The following is a 25,136-nucleotide window of genomic DNA, read 5'->3' as shown; positions in this document are numbered from 1 at the left end:
ACCTGTTTCACTGTTGGAGAGTGGCAGAGAACGTGGGCCCCTCCAGGACTCAGATACCAAGCTAAGAATCTCCAAACACTGTGCTTCATATTTGATTACAAGACTTTCAAACGATCCCAACAAGGAACATCCTGAAGATTTCTGTCTTCTGGGTTGCTGCGCTGTGTAGTCTGGTCAGAGGTCATACTGCCTCCGTCATCAGGGCGATGAATGTGTCAATTGACAGAGGCAGTATGACCTCTGACCAGACTACACAGCGCAGCAACCCAGAAGACAGAAATCTTCTTACTCACCGCTGTGAAAACCTCAGATCATACAAGGAACATCCTGTTGATCAAAACAGGGCTATGAGATGCAATTAAATATTATTACAGAGTTTGGTAACTAAAGGAATTTCTGAAATAATTAGTAGAACATTAAAATATAAAGGAATAAAAACTGATATAAAAAAGATGTTTTAGTACTATGTAGAGAAAACACCACTTATTCACGAACACGTTACTACATGGATATGAATAGTCAGTTTAAACTTCGGAATCTTTTAACACCACTGAACTTCTGAGTGGATTAGACCTAATGCCATTCTGGAGGTGATAAAGGTTAAGTAGAGAGATGCTCATCACGCAATGTATGAGTAAAGCTCCCCGCACTTTTAAAACCGACATTAAATAGAGGTGGGTGGTTAGTTTCAAGCTCCGGCCGCATTGCCGTCGACTGAAGAACCCTGGCGACAATTAGACATGAGACTGGGTGGGCCTTAATTCTTGTCCCGACATTATGGCGAGGAGGACAGATGGTACAGAAGACAGGCCTATCTATCCACTCCTATTCTGGACGTGGTACGGATACAGATTGCCTCAAAGCTAGAAACGAGAATCAAACACCTATCCTGCAACCACTGGGCAATGACGTCAGATAGCGATCATTCTGCGATAATATTAAAACAACAATAATAAAACTACAGTTGTAAGCATACCAGGAATTAGTACAATCAAAAGCCATCAAAATATTGACATGTTGCTCTATTACACCGTTCACAGAATTACGGTAACATAGATGGGAATCCTATAACTTATCCTTCGAATACTTCTTGATCCTGTATTAAGCGACGCTAGTGTCGATGTCACCTCAGAAGTTCGTGTGTCCACTACGTTATGAAACGTATGACTTCGTAACAACTTCCAGAGGCATAACATGAATCCTTCCAGCAGCTGTCGAGTCGAAATACGAGCACAGGCAGGCAGACAGACGGACGTGTTGCAGGGCACAATTACTTGGTTTCTCCTTAACAAGCCAGATATTCTTTGAGGTGGCGTGTACACTTATGCACTGTATATATCTTAAATTTTAATTTTTGCAATTGAAGATATTATTTCTCAGAAGACGAAAGGTGGATGTAACACAGAAGGGAGTCCATTTTCAGCAAACCTGTCAGTACGCACTTCGTTCTCGGAACAAGTGACTAGAGGAGATTATCTAAACAACTCACTCATCGACTTCCCGAGTGCTGATGTAACCGACTAGCTAACTCGCCATTAGCAAAACCCCCAGATTTCGACACGAAATTCAGCAAGTGTGGCTTTATTTGAGCCAGTTCCGATTCTATTAATATGAGACTTGTTCATGTAGTTTGGTTCGCCTACATGCACCTTTCACAGCTTAGTACATAGCTACGTATTGCTTATATAATTTACTCACTTTTCTGTCACAGTTGCCTATGTGCATGCGAACTACGACCCATGATGTAGAGGCAAAGCTCAAAGGTTTCTCGGCTTCAAGCTCCGACCGCTTAGCTCCATTATCAACGGATACGAGGGCAAGTGCACCCCAGAGCCACCTCTGACAGAGCAGCGAACGGAAGAATCATTATTTCTGCCGGAAATTAGCAGAACTAACTTATTTCACATATTAAGGCCTACAATTTAGATTAGAATTTTCTTCAGTTTAGTTACTGTAACGTATTTACAAATCAAGCGTGCGTTCACGTAAACGGTAAAACCTGTTAGTCACACCTAGAGCAGAAGTAAGCCTATATTTAACAGGAAAATTCTGTTAAGAGCCAAGTACGAAAGTTTATTAAAACTCATTAATTCTAATCCCTCATAACATAGACTGAACAGAAAAAGAAAATAATTTTTGCGGCACTTTTGCAAAACGCTGTTAACCTTTTGAAGCCAAAGCTCGTCTAAATAGTATTTAATAATTAAATCTGTATCATAAGCACACAAAAAGATTGCAGTCTTCTGGGTTGTACCGCGGTGTAGTCTGGCAGAAATTTAACGACGTTTCAGAAGTGTATGCTGCCTCCGCCATGAAGGGAAACGCTGGTAAACCTCTACGTACCGGACTATGCGGCAGTACAACCCAGAAGACAGCCATCTTCTCGTACTTACCGCCGTGATAACCTCAAATCCTGCTAAGAAAATACAACTGTCCACCATCACAAACATCAGTTGGTTGATGTTGTTTGGGAAAATAATCGTTCTTTGGATAAAACATTATTTTCAGTGATTGTTAAAGCAGGTGGGTCGTGGACTTAAAACCCTTTTTAGCCCCAATAGAAACTCTGTATCCCACATGGAATAATTTTCTTAAATAGCATTAACCAGATGATTTCTGCGTTGGTGAAGTGCTGTATATTATTTGGGGTACAGACATCATTTAGTGGATCTTCGGCTTCAAATGGATAAGGGTTAAAATCCATAGCACTCCCAGTGCTAATAAGCTACAGGAAGAATCAGTCATTTGTCGCCCCACCTCCGCCCGCAGCCACGAGGAAGACGTCTGCTGCCCTTTCTCGGAATCATGAGTCATGTGTTTAAAGGCCTAGGCTGCCTTTGTGTTCTCAAGGAACAGAAAAAAGCTCGCAGGCCTTAAAGAAGTAAAGTGGCTTGAACTTGCTCATTTCATGCGTGATAAATGAAGAACAAAAGGCGTTGAAGCAGATCGAAACGCTTCTGTAAAAAAGGATTATAATTGCCCAGTAACAAAGTACGACACACCACACAACAAAGTCGTCTTAAAGAGCTTCTGGTGGCTCCGCTGACCAAGAAATTCCACTGAGAGGTAATAATGTTCTGAGCTACCTGGATTCAGACTACTTCATTCAGTGCCTTCCATATATGATACGTCTCTCGTCGCGTGATATGTTCATTCGTACGCAACTCGTGCTACATGTCCCGCCCACCTCATCCTCAATGACTTATAAGCTTAATAACATTGAGTGAAAACAACAAATTATGAACCCCCCCCCCCCCCCCGCGCGCGTTCGTCCTCCACCTATGACTTGCTCTGTCTTAAGCCCAGGACTTGTCAATAGTTTCCTCTGATACCAACTTTAACAACCATAACATCCAACAGGTAGGTATATATTGTGTGATCTGAAACTTTCATTGCGACCAAGTATAATGAATTCTTCTCGGGCTATCAGCCGTGTCAGGTGGTGTAATGAAGGAAACACCAGCGTTCTGAGATCCAACTTCGTCCTCGTGGTACTTCACTACCCTGAGCACGAGGTACACCAGTGCCCTAAATGTCCAACTAGTTTTATGTCTTCAGTATCCATCACAATTTAGTCTGCGTCCTTTGACCTAATAACATTGGGAGTTCTCTTCGTCACACCATAGTTTATTAAGCCTTAAAACTTAGTAACTTATATCTGATATTTTCTACATTAGTTTCCCAAACATTAATAAAATCCATATTTCCATCCAAGTTCATCAAAGCCACAAACAAAATTAGATAAAATGTTAGTGATGTCCTTCTGTAACAAATTTCATAAAGTTCCACAACTTGATTTACAGACGCAAACAAGAACTGGTTTGGCAGAGAGATATGAATTCTCAAAAACATGTTATTCCCTTTTACATGATAACGTAATCACCTTATAATCATTCCTAGATAATGATTATAAATCCTCCTCCACCCGTCAATATAATTTCATGTAAGATCAACTGTAATTGAGTTTAGCTGAAGGTGATTATAATAACTAATTAACCAAGTCACTACACGTGGCAAGGTCCTTTCTCAGAAGCAAACATTCTCTCAGAGAGTCAGGATATTGTCTTCTTTTATTGAATATGGGTGTTCATTACCGACATCATGACAACTCACACAAATCCATTCACACATTATCAATATTATCCTCTCGTATACGCTTGAATATACTTGAAGCTTTGACAATATGGAAGAATAATATTAAAATGGATATTTCATCAAATCACCGTCAGAGTTCGTGTCTTTCCACTAAACCGTTGTACCCTTTGAACAATGTCGCTGGCGTTGCCGATAAGCTACGTGTTTTGGCCATAAATATGATCATCATTAGGTTAATTCATGTAGGATTTGATGTTTTACGGCGGTGAGCCTGACGTTTGCTGTCTTCTGGGTTGTTGCGCCGTGTAGTCTGGTACAAGTTCAAGTCCCGTTGTCGCTTCTTACCGTACACATGAACCGGGAGCAAAGAACGGCCAGGAAAAGTTAAACATGTGAACTTTTGTCCTTGAGAAACCTATGCTAAATGTTATATCTTCATAGAGTAACAAAGGGTCTTAGCACTCTTTTCACTTTCTATTTTTATGAGATTTTTCATAACACTCCGGATATATTTTCTGTATCTTATGCGCCACATAAAGCATCCCTGCATTTCTTTGATTTAATTTGGCCTACATTAACGACGAAAGGCTCCAGGTAGGATAAAACATTATTTGCTAATTTACTTCACTTCCTAGACAGTTTTGTGCTTTACGTAAATACTGTGTAAGCCTACTATACTTTCATTCATTAAATTTATACCAATTAGCAAACCGAATAAAACGTAGATCTTAACCAACATCAAATGGCCAAATTCGAACGATAAACTGTTTCCGAAAATTTTTAAATTTAATTTTTGATGGTCGTGTTGGATAACTTCACAATTTCCGTAAGTAAGGTGGCTAGAATCGACGTTGCTTAAATTAATTTTAGTGATAATAACACGAAACTGCTGCTCTTGTACGCCGAAAGTTACCATCATTCCTGAGACACGAACAGGTGTTTTCATTTCCTTTGTTAGAAAAATGTGTGCATTTCGTTGTATAAAATCCTCACAGATTTACTCAGAAATGTGTTTCAGCGTGGGCACGACGTGAACAAAGAAGCCAGAACACCATAACACAAACACTCCCTCTGCAGAGAGAAAATAAATACAAGGTCCTCGACAGACATCCCTAAAATCCTGCGAAACAGAAGATTCAAAAACCCTAACAAAAAACAATGTTAATAAAAGTTTGATTTGTCATTTACTTAACGACGCTGTCAACAACTCAAACTACACACATTGCTAAATAACAGCTTCATTAACTAATAATGAATTGCTAAGGATACAGAAGGAACTGACATTACCTAATTTTAGAAACTACCCTGACATTTGCCTGGAAGGGCTGAAGAAAAACCACGAAAGACCTGGTGTCTAAACGAAGATATGAACCCGGGACCTTCCGTATACTGAACAAGAGTATTAACCACTCAGTAAAAACATTACCACGACTGACAAATGACAATTTTAGTTAAACACTTTTCTCGTTCTTTTTTAAGGATTGAATTTTTTGTGTTGAACATCACTCCTCTCTCCCATTCAATTATTGGCCTTAAAAGTATGAACGGCAAGACTGTTGAGATAGAAGGTAAACAATTTTGGGTTTTGCCACTTAAATATAGCCCTAAAAATTCCTCAGGGTCACTAGTACTTCCACCGTCATCATCATCCTTCTATCTTTGACACTACAAATGTGATTACAACCGCCATCAAGTCTTGGTACACTTGAAGTACGTCGTTTAAACCGAAGAAATTAAACGTGACATAGGCGCTTTTACTAATGACGCTGGAGTCTAGTAGTGCATGCTCAGGTCAGTTTTGTTGTCGTTTGTGCTGCTCGACTTCGTGTTTATTGACAAGGAAGACATTTTGTTCGTGAAATGGTGTCTTTTACAATACGAGGTGCAGAAAATTGCATGTTTGAAAGTGAAACCTAGAAATAAACTAATTACAAAAATTTATGTAACTTTTCTCAGTTTAAAGTGGTAACGAGGTTTACAGACGGACAACAGCTAAGAGTTTTGTTTATAGCGGTATTCCAAATTACATACCGTACTTCTCAACTGACGAAACTTCTGTCGCTCCAATGAGAATTTTAAACAAAATTCTGTACTTCATATGGAATTATAAATGCGTGCGTTAGACTGTACGAATTTGGTTGCACAGGCCTGCAGGATTTTTTTAAATTTAAAACTGTTCACAAACGGCTGTTTATTTTACACAATACACAAATGGTTACGACATAAATTCTCTTCACGTTGGTCATCTTGGTGAAATCATCAGAATTCCTCACACAGCCCCACGATCTCAAGTATCCTACTTATGGAATCATTGCCTGGAAGATTAATGAATTAATATTTCCAGTAATTTTTATCACACGACATTTTTATTAATATTTACAACTTTCGCTATTTCCCAAAGTCCTTATATTGCGTTGCTAGGTTTGACAGAAGAATGTTTCATTATACAAATCTTTGATTTTCAATACTTAAATCATGTTTTAGGGGCCACAATTCAACTTAATAATTGTTGTATTCCTCCTATACCTAAAAACGAATTACTGTCGACAGAGTGCTATATATACCAGTATTGAGCACGTTAAATAAACTGAGCTACAATGGATACGAGAATGTCCTATATCTTACATTTTATATTCATCATTATAATAAATCACAAGGAAGGTCGTTTAGAGCCTACATTTCACATCGTCCAACGGTTTGACGAATGATGGATGGATCCAATAAGTATTCTGTTAAGTAAGCGTTTAATTTTTCGCCTTTCTTATGGATATTAAAGGATCTGTTTTTGAAAAGTGCAATCCTCTTTATTCATGAAGTTGTACTTCTAAAGATTACAATTTGTGTTTTGGTCTACGATGCTACATCCTACAGCCCAAATTTGACAAAATAAGTTAGGGACTGAAGGGCTAAAATTTAAATTTTTTGTGTTTATGTTTAGTAATTATTAATGCCCTCCCGAAATCTTATTCTGCACCTAAAAGAAGAAGCTTTCTACATGTATTCATGCACGTATATAAATATATTTTAAAATGTAATGAGAACAAATACAATCTTTTTTTTTTCAATAGTTATGTACAGGCTAGAATCTATGAGTTTCGGGACTAGTGCACAATTCAATGGTTCATCTGATTGCACACGTAAATGTGATTCATAAACAGATAGCCGGTTGGTTTAACTTCGATATCTTTTGGTGTGCTGAAAGGACAACGAGATGCTGGAACGGCTTTGTGTGGGAGATGCGAGACATGTAACAAAATGGGCGCCTGCAGACGGAATGCGCAGAAAATTCATGCGCACTGTGTCAAAACAAATAAGATCCCGGACGCCGAAGGGTCATACAGAAATTTCGAATTGTGGAATTCCTCTCTTATGAGACTTAATAACCCGTACGATTATGGAAGGTCTTAACACTTCTGCCTGACGAATATTACGAGATATCTCGTGAGTGAGGAGATGTAATAGAGGAAAAGCATTTTAGACGTAAACTTCAACAACATGGAGTGCACAGTAAGTTAAAATTTTGTAGGATTCTTAAAGAATTGTCGACTTATATATGGATTTATTTAATAAAACTGTCAGTAAGTCAGACTGTGTAGGAACTGAAGATAGGATGATTATTGAATATTGCATTGGAAAGGACAAGGAAGTAAGTGGTGCTGGCTTTGTTGTGGTATTATCCCGGCATGTGCCTGGAGGAAATGAGTAAAATCATGACAGAAATCAGGTTAGCTGGTTTCAGGAACCTTCAGAATATTAAGCTTCCAATGTTATTTAAATTGGTAAACGATATTCTTTGAAAAGAAAACGAAAGATTGTCACCACTGTACGAGAATGTTGAACCGACGTGGAGATAAAGCTCCACGCATTCTAGACAACGGCTACTTCTTGGCAAAGCGTTCTGACCTAATCATCATCGAGGGAGAATTTCCCCGTTTGCTTTGGCTCCAGAGACGGTCTAAACGTGACAATGCTGCCGTCGCCAGGAATCAAACCACGGCTATTCGACCCGTACTCAAGCACTGTATTAACATCATCCTGGCTAAGTTATACAGTATAAAATTTGAAGTTTGTAGTTTTTGAAAACAGTACATTTCTTTAAAAAAATCTGTTGTCTCCTTGAGCCTTTGTTTCATGGCTGTAATCTGATTTGTTGCTTCTAATTCCCAGAACTGGCGCGTGGCTTCGCGTATTAGACTACAACGTGAATCACCGTGTTTGATTCTAGGAATAGAGTCTGCTTACAAGATCATGTCAGCCCTTGATCCGCAACCTCGCCAGTCGATTTTACAGTTACATCCAGACGTTTGTAACAAACGCGTGTGTTCCAAAACGAACACATCGACTAAGTGACCTTTTTGCTTCTCTTACACAAAAAAGAACAAACATTTGATTGACTGTAAAACCAGAGTCATAATTCCGTATGTGTGCTGCAAGGAATTTAGTAAAACCACGAAAAACTCGGATAATACATGTCTGTGGGTCGAGAATCGAACAGGGCGTCTCCAGGAAGCGAAGCAAGACTTGGTCGACCGCGACTTTCCGTGTAATAAATGCAAATATTAATATAATTCTACTTGCACTTCTATTTCGCAATTAGACTTGTCCGCCTGCATAAATGTTACGAGACAGAAAGACTTCGAGACTTCCCTGCAGTTGGTAGGATGTCATTTCAACATTGTGCAACACGTGTTCAAGAAACATGAAGCATGGCAAATCCAGTAACACGCAACGCCATGACAGTAAAAATGCAACAGACTGCGCTGTGGTGACTCAAACAAGCAGCTGCATTGAAAAACCAAGAAAAAAGAAATAACACTGGTACCTGTCTGTCGTAACACGATCCAAGGGAGTGGCTATTCCAGTCGGACTAGCTGATGAGAAATTCGTAAATATGAACTGCAGTCTCACTGTAACAAAGCTAGCAAAGAATGAAGAAGAGTTTTGATACAAAATCGATCACATATCGATCTGCGATTCCAAGGGAAGAGCCTGAGAATAAAATACATAAGGAAGAGACGGGAAATGCAAGCCCATACAAAATTTTAAACTGATAACTTGAAGTGAACACACCAGTTGGCAGTCAAAACGTAAATGAGAGGATCATATTCAAATGGGCCTTAAATACGTGAAACATGAGAAAGTGGACTTGATTTATATTGCTAAGTAAATTTACAGTTCGATGTTCTTGTTAACACTAATTATACGTCTTACACAAAGCGTGAAAGATAAAAGGTCTCGTGAAATAACTTCTTATTAATTACACAGACTTTCGAAACAACACTGCTGATGGTCTAATAATAATATTCGTAAATACTTTTTTCAGAGACAAAATGCTTGTTTCTTTAAGGGTTGAACACTAACATCATCACGAAATGACGGTCCAGGTTAAAAGGCTTGTGATGGACTTATGGTGTTTAGAGCAGAACAACGAATAAAATGCCACCTTGACATTCAAAATATATTCTCTGCTCACAATTTAAACAATAATAATTATGTTCAAAAATGACAAAGTTAATATTTTGTATGGTTCCTGAAAACAACGGAGACTGAAGGTGATAAAATACGTACGATAATATTAAACTGCAAGTAGATTTCAAAATATTAGGTCAAGAACATGTGACTTGACTGCCGCAGATCAAAACATGATGGCGAGATTTTGTTGTTACTGTGTTTAACACACGGCTCCCGTTACAACGGACCAGCTGACCGACAACTGATTCTTTCACTGGAGAGGTGTACTGATAAGCAGTTATTTACGTAGATAAGCCTGCGTAGATTGGAAGTAAGTCTGTGTATGTGTGTGTGGGGGGGGGGGGACACGTGGGTGGGTAAATGGGTTGGTATGCAAGTCCTTACAACTACCAAATGTTAAGTAAAACATCTATTTCTTGTACGACAACCATGATTTGTTTCCTAGAACAGTAGGTATGTTTCTTTTGAATTATGGTCTTCTGCACTTTCGGCTGAGGACCTACCAAACAACAGTACCATAAGCCAGATTGAACCCTAGTTTCTACTGCGACCACAACCTCCAATTTCAGAAGACCTTTTCTGTCTACCATCTCGTCAAGACCCAAACTGGGGCCCATCCAGCCTCTAAAACAAGTGTTACAGAGGGTAAATCAGCTATAGCGTGAAGCAGGATACTTATTTTCATCTAATGCAGAAGATAAGGACCTTCATTATCCAACCTGTGCTTAAATGCTGACACACATTTTCCAAAAAATTCTTTTTTTCAAGTTCAAATAAATAATTCTTTGAAATTAAGTGCCCTCAAAATACACCCGGTTGATAAGTGTAACCACAAGTATTATCATATTGTACTCACCGTGGCTGGTGGCTGGACTGTCCAATCGGGTATCCGGGAATTCTGTTGGGACAAAGAGAACACTCTATAAGCACTTTAATTAAAAGTACGAACCTTCATGAAGTTGTCTCTAACAAACAAAATATTAAGTCTCTTAGAGCGATCGTGTGGTAATCCACACACCCTCACGGAGTGATCGTCACAAACGATCTTCTTAAGCTTCTGAGTGGGACAAAACCGGTTCGTTGTAGAGAACACAGCTAACCCTAAGTTTACGAGGGATTTCTAGGGACAGAAACCTTCAGCGTCAAATGTATTTCAAATATATGCGAACCTAAGCACAGGAATGTTTTAAAAAATTCACTCTACGCATTACATTCTATCCTTTGTTAACAGCCGTTAAATAAAATACATCAGAACTCGAAGTTTCAATGACACTGAAAAAATGTGCCGCCACTGTAGTCAACAATGAGCAAAGTCGAAAATTCACATCACCAAAACCAGATCCTTAAAGTCGACTTTAATATTATCCGGTCGCTTTCTCACAAAATTTCTCTGCTCTTGACTTCCTCGTGTGAATTTCATGCCAATCCGATCATAAACTCTTTAAATCTGCATCTATAATGACATTAACTGAACTGTACGAAACAAGAATTTCCTGGTTAATCAATATCCTCCATTACACATTTACATAATTTCTCTTCCGCCCAAATGTTTCCCTTACAAACCCCTAAAATTCAAACTCAAATTATAAAAATTTCTGACCATGGCCTGTTATAATATGTAAAACTGGTCTTTGTTTATCGTCCAAATTATAAAACTACATAAAACGTTTCGGAAGATGTAATCCGCGTCAGTTTTCAATTTTGCGGCAAGGTCAACGGGGGGGGGGGGGGGCAACAGATAGGCTTTCAGTTTTCTCCTCCCCTTTTACACCAGAAAACGGAAGAATCCAGCCTCCGATACATAGCATGTCGTTTTAATAATTTTACAATTCACACGATGGACAAGAAACAAAACACAATTCTTCCCTACAATTCACTTTATATAAGCACGAAAGAAAACTTTTAGGTATGTGTAATAAAATGTAATTTTTGTTAATTAATTTTAAGTCTTCCTTGATATTGGTCCGGCAGGCTGGAATTTTTTTCCCGTCCATCCACAAGCTTGGGAAAGGAATAATGACTTCGAAAACGACTCTAAAGATAATCCGGTCTGGCGTCTTGCAGTATGACATAGCTCACAGGTGAGGTTACCCCAGACTGTGAACGAAGTCCGTCAGAAATTTGATGCATCGGCAAACAGCGCCTTAATGACAAGAATAAACTCGCGTGTGTGAGCACATTATGTCCGTCCGTCTGTCACGTCTTTCAAACATTGAACCCATAATTTAACCTCAGAAAGTGGTTCAGACATTATTTACACCGTTTCAAGTATCAGCAACGCAACATAATGTCACCCTTTCAATATGCAATATCTTAGCTAAACATAGGCCGATGACCCCCCCCCCCCCAGGACACATGTTAACAAAAAACAAAAAATGATCATGTATGACTAACCAGGTGAGACCTAGACGTAGATGGGAGGATAATCTCAGGCGGGATCTATGGGAGATAGGAGTTGAAGGAGAATGGATTTTGTTGGCCCAGGACAGGGTCCGGTGGAGGGCTTTGGTTAATTCGGTGATGAACCTTCGAGTTCCGTAAGCCATCTAGTTAGTTTAACATTGTCGAATTTGGGTCTCATTTAACCGAAAATGGGAGACTTATTAAAATTCTTACGGCTTTAAGCTGTATTAGTCACTTATAAATGAAGATGTATCTGAGGACCTAAATGAATCCTGTGTTAACACACGCTGTCCTGCAGAACGATAATGTCATTTGTGGACATGTGTGGTTTGATTCAGTAAGATTCAGTGCCTACCCGAAACGTTGGATTCTTATTTCATGCTTGCACGACTCATCGCCCAAGAAGACTTCAATTTTTTATTAACGATTCAACCAATTCCTCAGTTTTAATCAAAGTCGCTTTGAACTAAATGCATTAAGGTCACCACAGAGTAACGCCGTTTATGAGAAACCGGCGGATATTCGACGCTCGTGATTTTATTAAGTACTAGGTTACGCACTTAACTTCTGGCTTCTAGAAACTATCTCCAAGGAAAAAAATTAATTCTGGCAACGATAAATCTAGGCCTACTCTTGGTTTCCGATTTTTGTACGATTAACGTATGCATGAAGCCGAATTTCATCTGTACATTTCAGAATTGAGTCCATACCTCAAAGAAAACAATAACTTTTCATAATAAATATCAGTCTGTTAACGCTCTTTGGGGAAACCCTCCCGGTTTACAGTGGTAATCATACTAAATCCATAAATAGTAACTGAAGACACTCATCAGCAGGTTGGACGTTATTCCTATTGGTAGATACGAGATCTTTTGAAAATGAACACACCAATTTTTGTAAAAACCTCTTTCCTTTCTCATGTACGCTGATACATGAAATGTAGACATTTTAGGGAGGGAAAATAGAACTCTTTCAATGGACTATTTTTTATATTTGGATGTTCCAATGTTTTTCTTTGAATATTTTACAAAGAGATTTAAATCGTACCGCATATGAAATTACAAGAGGCAATTACGATAGCGTTAAAGGGCTTTCAGTATTTAAACATTGCAGGCCTGCTTAAATTTTAACCATTTGTTAAGAATGCAGTCAAAAGTAAATCCCTTCAACTATGATTTACGAAATCAACAGGCTTCTGTCCAGGAATTTTACTAATTTGATACGAATTTGTGCATCGCCGTTACCTTTTATTGAAAAGTACCATCACAGCATCACTTGGTTAAAGCATTTAACGACGTCGGGTGTCGACTGACCTTCATAAACCTAGCCGTCTTATTAATGTGCACGCAAACGTTCGCGACTAGCAAAGACGAGCGAACACGTGTCAGCTGCAGAAGTAGAAGGCCACATTATCCCACTGGTGTCTGATTCATGGGCGTTACTGAAGAGGACAGTCCAGACAGCAAGCCGGAGCACGGACTGACTGTTTTGTTCTTTGAGGCGACATCAGAGCAAGATAACGGTCAGAGTAGAATGCAGCCTGTTATGAGGGCCTTCGTGATGTGACGTAGGATCACTGGATTACTTGTGGGTTTAGTTGAACACAATTCGTTATAGAACAAAATGGAAAACAATTGTTGCATGTACATCGCATGCCATCATTAGGCCTTGTTTATACATCGTTTTAGTAACGTCTGACTTAATATGTCATAAGTATATAAAATGTTAAATTGTCACCCGAAATGTGTTGTCAGTTAAAATTATAATTATGTTAAAATTAAAATTAAAATTATTGTTGAAAAATGTGCTAATAGGCTATTTCTGTATGTATATGTATATGTATATATATATATGTATATATATATATATATATTTAAATATGCGTCTACATGACTCGGGATTTTATCAGTTTTCTCATTCCTACGCAAATTGACCTCAAATTTTCATCATCGTCTTTAATTTACGCATCATAAGATAGACGAAATGAGCAGTTTAAACAAACCTGTGGTCCAAGTACTTCCAGTTTTGTTACGTAAATAAATTAACTAAATTCTGTGTTTCATGGTCTCCCCGTTACGTACGAATATATACGTCTAATAACTAACTGAAGTAACTTATTCTGTGATTCGTGGTAGCTAGTAGTAAATACCCTAAGACCTGAGACCTGAGGGAGAACAGGTTAGAGGGCGTTATCTCGACGGACAGCGAAGTCGAGGTCCTCCGGAATAAATCTCAGACACGTTACCGCTAAGCTAACCTTGCCTGAAACAACACGCGCTCCGTATTCTGGCATGAGTCACCATTGCAGAAGGCTCGCTGCCATGAACACAGCAACGTCGCGGTAATCAGTAGATGTAAGGAAACCGCTTAGCACGCACAAGATTCCAATTCGCAAAGGTTAGTGTCACAAGTAGAGAGCACAGCGAATGTAAACACTACGTAACGTTTAACAACCACTAACCAAACCATCGGCACAAAGAGACAACAACATATCACTGTTCAAATATGGCGTGTCAGGTTTTAATGATTCAGGAATCGACGCCACACCAAAATATTTTATGCCATGTCTTCTAATTCGTGTGACCTCGGCTTTCGTAAGTGAGCAGTTTCAGCAAACATTACAGTTGCCATCTTCAGAGTGAATGTGTGATTTTCTATGACCGTTGCTGGCAGCCTGGAACCAGAGGTCTAGTTGCCTTCGTATCAAATGTTTTTATCCTATTGTCATTTCCTATTTAATTAATTTCATGCAGTTAATAAGACGAATAAGGCCACAATTTGAAGACCTAAGTTTTCAAAGTTTCCCTTTGTCTTGTGAATTAGCGTGTAAAGATCTGCCCATTAAATTAGGACGTGACAGATACGTTTTGGTTATGAAACTCGGTCGCTTGCGAAAATGCACCAGAAATGTAGATTAGGTTAGGTTTGTGATGAAGTTCAATGAGTAGCACAGCTTAAGTGTTTCCAAATCTGTGACGTCATAGTGATTTTATACAGACAGGTAGAAGTTATGGAAGGTTCTAGACCAGCGGTAATTTACACAATGATAATTCTGGTAGTCAAAATATTTTAAGATTTCGAAGTTGAGTCTTGATTATATTAAGGGGACAAAAGATAATTTCAGAGATAAGTTCTGGGCATTTAACGAGGGTTTATGGTTACTCACATTTTGATTCTGCAACACCCTGATAGAGGGTTAGGGAAAACGCGATTCCTAGTGTGACACTTCGCCATTTTTGGAGAATTTTTCTGAAACGTTTTCTTACATCTGATTAGACTCCTTTGAAGGGGGATCAGCTCATCGCAATGCTTATACCTACATAGGGCAACACAACGCGGGAAATCAGTGGGATGCGATCTCAGTGTTCCCACGCCCTAGACCGCGTAGTCAGTGCAACCAGCGTCGGTCCACACAAACAGACTATTAGACCTCGAACACGCGTAGTTTCTGATAACCATCGCCAGACGGCTTGTCGACCAGCGAACTCTAGGGCTACATCTGGCTCAAAACAAGCACTTAGACAGTTTGTGTTTTGTCATTCCAAACCAGATTTTAATCTTTTAAATCTCGGTGGTAACAATACGTACCATCTGCTTTAAAAACGTCAAATCTTGATTTTGCCCACGAACTGCATTTATAGTTTCGGAAAATTTTCAAAACAAATAGCGATCATTCTCCTAAATACCGTAAACCAGATTACATTTGTATTGTAGAAGTACTGTGTTCTGAGTTATGAAAAGAAATTGTAAATATCAATACATAGTAATACATAATTAACCAACTAGATGGCTTACGGAAACCGAAGGTTCATCACCGAATTAACCAAAGCCCTCCACCGGACCCTGTCCTGGGCCAACAAAATCCAGTCTCCTTCAACTCCCATAGATCCCGCCTGAGATCATCCTCCCATCTACGTCTAGGTCTCCCCAGAGGTCTCTTCCCAATTAATACCCGGTGCACACCTCTTGTCCCATCCATGCGTGCTACATGCCCCACCCATCTCATTCTTCTCGACTTAATCACTCCGACAATATTGGGGGAGCAGTACAGATTTTTAAGATCATCATTATGCAGTTTTCTCCACGCCCCATCGTCTTCCCTCTTAGGCCCAAATATCCTCCTCAACACCTATTCTCAAACACCTGCAATCTGTGTTCCTCCCTCTGAGTGAGAGACCATATTTCGCACCCATACAAAACAACAGGCAGAATTATTGTTTTGTATACTTTAATTTGCAAGTTCTTAAAAATCAGACGGGAAGACAAAATATTTTGAACTGAGAAGTAGCAAGCATTTCCGGAATTTAGTCTCCTCCTGACTTCCTCATGAATATCATTTCGATTTGTTATTGTTGTTCCCAAATATTTGAACTTTGTAACACTTTCAAAGGATTTATTAGCCACCCTAAGATAATTCTTCCCGCCTGTCTGCTGACGACGAGATACTAACATGTACTTAGTTTCTTTCTGAATTCACTTCTAGCCCCACCTGTCTACTAGCCTCTAGTAAAACTTCTGCGTTCCTCTTTATTGTATTCATATCATCACCCACGTAATAAAACATAACACACCTAATAAACTTCCAAGTAATTTGATGTACCTGACCCAGTTATATTTACAAGGTGAATCAGAAAAATTAAACCTATTAACCTATATGTTACTTCTTCAGTGGCCTTGTTAATTTAGGCCTACAGATTTCTTAGTTCTAAAGTACCTTTATCCCGAAATGAATCCTCTTAAAATTAACTAACATCACAAAGAATTCGTAAAGGTCTTCTATACCTTGACAACGGGCAGCATCTCATTTCTGTGTTTCAATTTGTTTAGCCTGTTTCAGATCAAATTTTACACAAATGGAATAATTACTTAAATCATATGAAGATATCGTTCAAGGAAAATTCTAATCGTTCTTTTGAATAAATAAATAAATGAAGCCCATAAGCGTACTTAGAAAGAAGTTAAATCATAATAAATATACAGATTAATATCGAAAGTAAAGGTAACACAGTCGATAAGCATATGAGGACAGAAAGTTTAATCTAAATAAAATGACACGAACCGTTGACATCGACGTAATAGATTTATTTCGGATCATATTCTGCGTTCGTCAGATACTGAAGAAAACATGAAAGCCGAGTGGAACAGTGGACCAATATTATTTATTAGCATACTTCAAGAGAGTCTATTATCAAGTCAGCACAGAAATTATAGCCTACAACATTTTTATTAAATTCGATACCCACAATATATTAATAAACCCTAGAATTACAAACAAATTTTGGAGCAATGAAAGTATATGTTTATAAACAATTCGCTAAGAAGCAGACCTACTAAGTTTATAGGCCTGCTGTAATTTCTAGATTTATGTTTAGACTACATGATTAAATCAAACAGTAGAACTATTTATAAATTTCATTACCTCGAAATACGAAAGTTTAATTGCGCTCAATTTAATACTACCACAACTGTTGTTTAAAACATTTAAATGTTGCACATTATCATGAAACTAACACGAAGAAGGGCGTAGTGTAGGAGTCGAAAGCTGGAAACAAATCAGATGAATGTGTTACCAGTATTTATAAATTTATTTGAAGCTTTGTAACGATCGTACACTGTAAAAACAATGAACTTTCTGAATATTAGACATTTTCTTCATTTTTTTGTTAAAACACGACGCTCAATCAATTCGGCTCAACGCAGTAGGTTTTTATCTGAAGACAAAGACTGATTCCAGTCCCCGAAACGTAGTTTAACGAAAAATCAAGACGATGGATGTCAAGAAATTTTATTGTTAATAAATTTATGTCACTCCAGGAATTTCACTATCCCTCTTCGAGAATTTTCATATTTTAACATAAAAAATTGATAATATATACGCCAAGGTTGGAATATAATGAAATAATTTCGGACATACTGAACCTATATTGTATTGTATTGTATTGTATATTGTTTTGTTAGATTATGTTATGTTAAAAACAGGCCTATTATATTGTATTATTATGTGCCTATCAGAATGCAAATTATCAGTACAAATTTCCTCTGCCACGGTTATACACAAAGCTGTTAAGAATACGCAAACTTCAACTGGCGCCATTTTGGAAAAAAACGCATTTGAAACATTACTGAACAGTAATTACTGATAAGCTGGGTTCAGAATTACAGTTGTACTTAACCAAATTAACATTACCTGATGTCGAAAACGTTTACTTAACATTTAACGGTGGATACTGAGTTTATGCATCAACAGGTAACATTTGCACTACAAAAATCTCGATTTTCCAAGGTCAAGCTAATAAAATGGGAGGTATTAGACACTGCGCCATTCTGATATCAAAATACAATTATAATTTCAAGTGAAAAGGGAGAAATATTCGGGGGAATCTGTTCACGAAATTTATCGAACGAGTGTGTTTGCCTTATGTTTGCCTTATGATATACGTCAGTCACCAGTTAGAAAGGTTGACATCACATGAAAAATGGCGTCTCGAGAAATGCAAGCACAAAATGTATTAGTTATTAATTCACTATCATGCTTTTTATAAACAGTAGCATGTAGCGAGGCAACAAAATTATTTAGCAGTTTTTAACAATTCTGTACTTCGACTACGAGAGGCAAACGATATTATCACATCACTTCCGCCTTTTTCAAGGACGGTTAATACTTGCACGCGTAAGAGCGTTATCTGAATATATTTAAAATTTCATAGCTTCATGTAAAGTAAGTTCCATACAAGAAATTACTACCTGAATAATAACACTGAGATTTATTTCGTTCGTTAATACGTATTTTCTAAAATAGCTGTGTCCAGTACTTACAATAAGTCCTCAGACAAACACGCGTCTCACGAAGGTCGGCCTCAGCTTTCTCAACATTTCACAGTGCCATTTCTTCGCCTCGCGCATGCATCGAAGGTCCTCAATTTCAGGCACAGTCACGTGATATGACGTCGCCATATTAGTAAATATGCAAGTGAAATACAAAACTCCAGACTTTGTGTCAGATTACGGAATGGATGATATTCTGATGTAGCAGGTATGTGATTTCTTTATAGGATCACTTAACAGGAATTGTAATGTGTTGTCGTCATTTGCATTCCAAACAAAAGACTGCGCTGCTAGACATTTCAATAATCTGACGCAATTGAAGGTAGGTGTGGCAATATTAACCTTAAAAAGGTTACGACACAGATTGAAACACAATTTCAAATACAAAACGAATTACAATGCTTAAATTGATTCCTCATATTCAAGCAATGAACAAGAAGCAATATGTTTTCTGTTAATAAATTAAAGAGAATACAACACAATTCTAAAATTAGTACAAAAGTCAGGTGGTTCTAGTATTTGTTGTGTTTAAATCAAAAGCATGTTAAAATTATTTAAAGTAGAGATAATACCGTAAAAGTTAGGACAGCAGGTAGACCGACATTTGGCATTTGTACGTAAAGAAGCAGATAAAATGAGAATCACAATTGTTTTTTTCAAATCCTTGAGAGTAAAGAAAATAAATGGGTTTGCACTAACCAGTAACAAATTAACAAATACTTTCGCGGCCGCCAGTTGGATCACGCTGGTTTAATTCAACACTGGATTATTTCTTGAGTTAGCATGCAGACAACATTCAATTCTGTTTCGAGTTTTCACTTAAATTTAGATTCAGAATTTAAACCGATTTATTCGCAAACATCGTTCTCAATCTTCGTTAAAGCACCATCACTGTGTGCACACCCCATTGAGAACACACCATGGTTCTATACTGCAGAATGACGTAACACTAAATAACTTTCAAGTTAAAATTAAAATAACGGTCGATTAATTTCGAATTTTAAATTTAAACAACCTTTAATTAATTTTCAAGTTTAAACTGGCATAGGCCTGGCATTGGCTTGGTCCCAAAATTAGATTTCGCACAACTTCAATTTCAATTTTAATTCGCTTTAGTTGACGTCACAGCATATTTCATCATCAACCAGCAAGAACCATTGAAGATACAGTTACTCACTGTAGGTCTTGTCACTTTTTAGCTAGTCACTTCATATGAAAGACACAGTGTGGCCTAAATATCACCAATTGTTCACGATCACAAACGTCTTCTTCTAATTCTTGTTGATCTAGTGACCTGTTTCCTCCATGACGTCTTCAAGTTCACCAGAAATACATATGCTTAAATTTCAAGTGTGGTCCCTCTGTAATTTAAAATATTTTATCAGGAAAAACACCTTTCAATGTAGTCACAGATTACTGTCCATGTGAAAGGGGGAAAGGGGACCTAACCTTCCTCGAAGGTTTGCGCTATCTTATCAATATTAAATTAACCTACATTTGTGTAAATCCTTGTTCAAGACAGTTTCACTTTTAGACCTTGCTGTGGAAAGTAACATGGGAACTTTTAACGGAACATTACACAAATGTGTATTTCCTAAGCTGTTAATTTATTATGCTATCTCAGCAGTAGACTATGAGGCTTCGCATAAGCTTAAAATAATTTTAAAAATTACCAATTTCAGCAGCAACAAGATTCGAAATCGGATCAGTATGATCGTGGATATGAATGAAAAAAAAACATGCTAAGTGACACAGTGACATCCATTTAAGGTATAACAGTTAACCTAGCCAAGACATATTTGAAACAATAATCTAGCATCGTTCATTCCCTTGCATGAAAAGTTAGTTTAGACGTTTATACAGACACCAATTATAATCAACAAGGAAATGTAGCCATTACACTCCCTAAAGTGTAGGTCACCTATCACAACAAAATATCTAGAAAGCAAAAATCTGATTCAACGTTTTAATTAAAGTAAATTTGTACTTGTGTTTCATTAAACACCACGCCATGATGGGAAAGAGTTCACTTGTAAAACTAAGGCACACATTAGGATCTCTTGTCATCTGCTTCTTGTGGAACAGTTGTAGGATATCATGAGATTGGTAAAACTTACGAAAGCTTTTTTTTAATATGTGAGGGACATTCCTGAATATGAGTTTACAAACGTTGTTTCGAGACTGACCTATATCCAGCTAGTAACCTAAAAATGTAATCTCATTTTCTCAACACAAAATTTGGTAACATAATAGAACAGCTTCAAATTGGACTACACACGTATTTAAAACAGCTGAGAATTTTTGGGTGAGAAATATTCTTCGGTGGAGTTGGAGGATCCACATTCAGACATTTTTGTAGTGGAAAGGAGATTGAATAGCTTAATTCCTGTACACTTAACGTCTTTTTCATGCTTACTGAGTTTCGTGTTTGGCACAAGAAGGTTATATATAATATCTTTTACTTATATTATGAATATCTGAATTTGTTTGATATTTTTCTGTTTTGAACTACAAATTATGTTAATTAGAGCAAGATTTCGCTGGCTGATGGAAGAATTTTATATTTCTTAAACAGTTCCCTACATGAGTTTCTTCGTCATCAGGGCGATGAATATGCATATGACCTCTGAAACGTTGGTAAACATCGACCAGACTATACGGCGCAACAACCCAGAAGACAGAAATCTACATACTCACCGCTGTGAAAACCTCAAAGATTACACGAGTTTCTTCCTTTAGTGTCTACCATTATTCTTATGATTTTCCTTTGGATGTAAAACACTTTATTTTGCTGTCTGTTAGGTTTTTCAACACAAAATAATTCGATATGACATGATCGAATGGAAGTAAGAAAAGCAGACAAATTTCAAAGTTTCTTTTTTCGTGAGTGATGGTGACAGTCCTTCATTAAAGTATGATGAGATTAGTGTGGGATAATGTATTGAAAATGTGTTTTACAATCTAAGTTACAGTCTATTTATACGTCAAGAAACTTGGTTGTTTCTGCTCTTTTACAGAGCGAAACAAAATGTAACGCATCAAGCTAGGCGTGAAACTAAGGTCTGTTTTTCAAACGGAAAGACAAATTTTTTTTCGTAAAAGTTAATTCCAGACATTCCGCTATATCCATACCATGTTAAAAAGACTCCCCATAAATGTAACACGCAACAGACTAAAAGACACATGTGTTTTAGGCTCAATTTACTTATGGTTTGAAGTTAGACCCATTTGGTTTTTAAAATGCCCGTTCATTATTGTAAATCATGTTGCCATGTTTGGTAAGTCCCTGTCACCACGGCATGTAGCTTCCTTAGGTTACGGATGAACGAACAGCCTCCATTTATGGAGGTTTGCTGCGAATTTATTGAATAAACAGTAGTGGACAGTCGATAATGGGTGATCCTTCAGCTTGGGGGTTGGACACAGGGCTTCGCCGTAAAAAACCGTATAGTTACGAAAAAGTTAACAAAACCTCGGAACGAGACGGACTCTGGCAGGACTATGGCAATTGAGAAAGGATATGACGTTTGGAGTTGAAGGCAATTAGATTGTGTTAGCTGAAGACAGGGACCAGTGGAGGGCTTTGGTTCATTCGGTAATGAACCTTCAGGTTCCCTAAGCCAGCTAGTTTGTTAGTTATGGAAAATGTTGGACTGGAAGACGGTTGAAATACGGGGAAAGCGGGAAAACCTAAGGAAAATATAACAATTTTTTGAGCTATGGAGTATATGATGACCTTGTATTGAAAACATGCTGTACCATTTATAAACCAACTATTGTTACTTAAGTCTTTGAAAATGCAATCCACACAGTTCGAAGGACGAAAAATGATACTGCCACTGATGCAAAATGGAGTCCGTTTGCAAGGATGTGTTTATTTTCCATAAAACTTGTTCTCGGAACCCACTGTACAAAAAAAACATGAGTAGTTTTGTAAATTGAAACCCAATTCATATCGTGAAAGGAGCTGAAGCCACGTGTTCAGAAACCGCTGTGCGCTGTCTATATACATATAAGAAAAAGTCTAAATCCAAAATGGCTGACCCCAGCCTCTCCCTCGTTGCTGTTGGCAACAGTGAGTGGACCAGTAACAGAGCACGAAGAATTTCACTAGCCACGCCTCCCGGGTACTCCGTACTAACCAATCAGAATTCAACATCACAAGCAACCCAATAGGACCTAAACAAACAAAAATGCAGCAAACCTGACTCAACGCCATTTAGGAACGCGACCAGTTCCATTGTCTCACGTGGACGCGCGCACGGTCTCACCCCCCACCCCACCCCCCCAAACGTTTGCACCGAGACGGAAGAAAACCACGGGGGTTAAAAATTGCAAGATGAACGAACGGTGAACTTACACCTCTTGACATCTGAATTGTAATCGTGCCGTTGCGATTCGAGTGAAAACACATCGAGTATCCATGCCTTTTTCCACGTGTTGATGGATTTAAATTGTTATGAACTTCTCGTTGCAACAAAGGCTTAACCGTAAAGGCTACGTCGACCTGTACATTCAAATAGCTCATTTTTCTTTATAACAGATTGTCTAATAGGCCTATGTGATGTGTTAATTTGTCCAAATAACAAAAATCTATAATTTCAGTTCTTCTGGTGTCAGAGGCCGTGTAGTTTTGTATGTACTTACCAGGATAGAATACTGTGTGAATGGATATTCAACACTGAAGATAGAGGCGAAACGTTCCTCCAATCCTTAGTAACCACTAGGGCCTGCATGACGTCACAACCCGGCAGAGAGCAACCAACAATAGCCTTTTCGACTATTACAGCAGAAATGGGATGGTAACGCAACTAATACCGGAGCTCCAAACTGGATACGACCTTGTGTTACTACCACTCACTCGCCACTCCTACAAAGCATCTTCTAAGATCCATCTTAATGTTATCTTCCCATACCGTTCTGAGTCTCCAGTGGACTTTCTTATGAGGTTGAAGATGGCTGCTTCATCATAGGGGAGATCGCCCTGATGATGGAGGCAGTAAGGACATCTGAAACGTTGCTAAACTTTACCAGACTGCACGGGGCAACGTCCCAGAAGACAGCCATTTTCAGACTCACCGCCGTGAAAACTTCAGATCTCACTACAAAGAGATTTCCCACCAAAATTCTGTATGTAATTGTAGTGTTTCTCATTTTAGTCACAAGCAACCCAGCTTATGGTATACTCCCAGATCATCCAAACTGTTCTCATAGAGTTCTTTCAACACAGCCTACTCTTCTAAACGTTCTCCACGGAGCAGAGTCCTTGAGAAGACGATACTGGGTTAGGCTAAGCTCAACTAATGAAGAAATTTTCCGCCTTTCATGGGACTAGAATATTTATTACCGAGAACACAATAGTTCCCCCCCCCCACGTCATCCGTCCTGAACGACATAAATCCAAACCACACCCTCTCAACGTATTTTATTATAACCCATTTTAATATTACCCTGTCATGTATGACTAGGTTTTCCTAGTACCCTCTTCCTCCCACGCTCCCAAACAAAATTTTATACGCACTTCTCATCTCCCCATGCGTGCTACGTGCCCCGCTCATCTCATCTTCCTTTGTGTTATAATCCTAATAACATTAGGCGATGAGTAAAATCATGGAGTTCCCCACTGAGCAATGTGTCAGTTTATCTCCCTTGGGTCCAAATATTTTCCTACTCACCTTGCTCTCAAACACCCTCAAAATGTGTTCTTTCGTGAAAGCCACAGGTCAACTTTTATACTTTCACAAAAGTCAACAGAAATTATAGTTCTTATACAGGCCCTTTTTTCAGACATTTGCAGTAATTTTAGACCATCTTCAGGCAACAGACGTAAAATACGACTGGAAACTCTTTGTTTTGTATCCAGGGCTTCAATAATTTGGAATGGCACCAAGAACAATGAATAAGAAGAACATTTCCAAAATGCAAGATTTTTATCCAACACTTTTATAATGACGCTATTTTACACGTTAATTACAGTCATGTTAACTGACGCCTACTAAAATTTAAGCCTATGTATGATTTAAAAACAGTGTTAATTTTCCTAATTCGTTACAAATGATATCTACAAAATTTAATATATTAAATCGTAATAAAGAATTTTCGGGGATTACTACTCTGCTGTGATAATTTCAATTTCTTTAATTTCATGACTTGCAATGTGTTTCTTGTCTTATCTTTTTATGTCTGCCTCAACATGAACGCTTTTTCTCAAGAAAAAGAATACTATGATGGAGGTACGAATATTATGCCTATATCAGCAAAACAGCTGATCTGTAAATATACAACATGCAGTTTACTTTAACTGTTTAACAAACATTTCTCAAAAAGGAGAGAGACAAGTT

The 25,136-nt window shown here is 38.1% G+C and overlaps 2 long non-coding RNA genes across 5 annotated transcripts in view; one reads left to right on the top strand and one right to left on the bottom strand.

The window, feature by feature from the left end:
- The window catches only part of LOC110830188 (uncharacterized), a 296,733-nt gene that overhangs the window by 83,301 nt on the left and 188,296 nt on the right, over positions 1–25,136 (bottom strand). For 2 of the 4 annotated variants that reach the window (XR_015534157.1, XR_015534156.1), the window contains exons 1-2: positions 18,787–18,914; positions 10,424–10,465 (exon numbers count right to left, since the gene is read on the bottom strand). This is a non-coding gene — a long non-coding RNA (uncharacterized LOC110830188). Of the gene's footprint in view, positions 1–10,420; positions 10,466–18,786; positions 18,915–25,136 lie in introns of those variants that run through there. The other 2 variants (XR_015534155.1, XR_015534154.1) reach the window with 2 other exon arrangements.
- Positions 18,878–24,907, top strand: LOC147874462 (uncharacterized). The gene is made up of 2 exons (XR_015534163.1): positions 18,878–19,003; positions 21,371–24,907. It is a non-coding gene; the product is annotated as an uncharacterized LOC147874462 (long non-coding RNA).

This window comes from Zootermopsis nevadensis, unplaced genomic scaffold (assembly GCF_977971745.1).
Source record: "Zootermopsis nevadensis isolate Lab colony 2312 unplaced genomic scaffold, Znev_1.0 Znev_ptg000008l, whole genome shotgun sequence".
In the NCBI taxonomy this organism is placed as follows: Eukaryota; Metazoa; Arthropoda; class Insecta; order Blattodea; family Termopsidae; genus Zootermopsis; species Zootermopsis nevadensis.
This window is presented reverse-complemented; position numbering and strand designations above follow the sequence as displayed.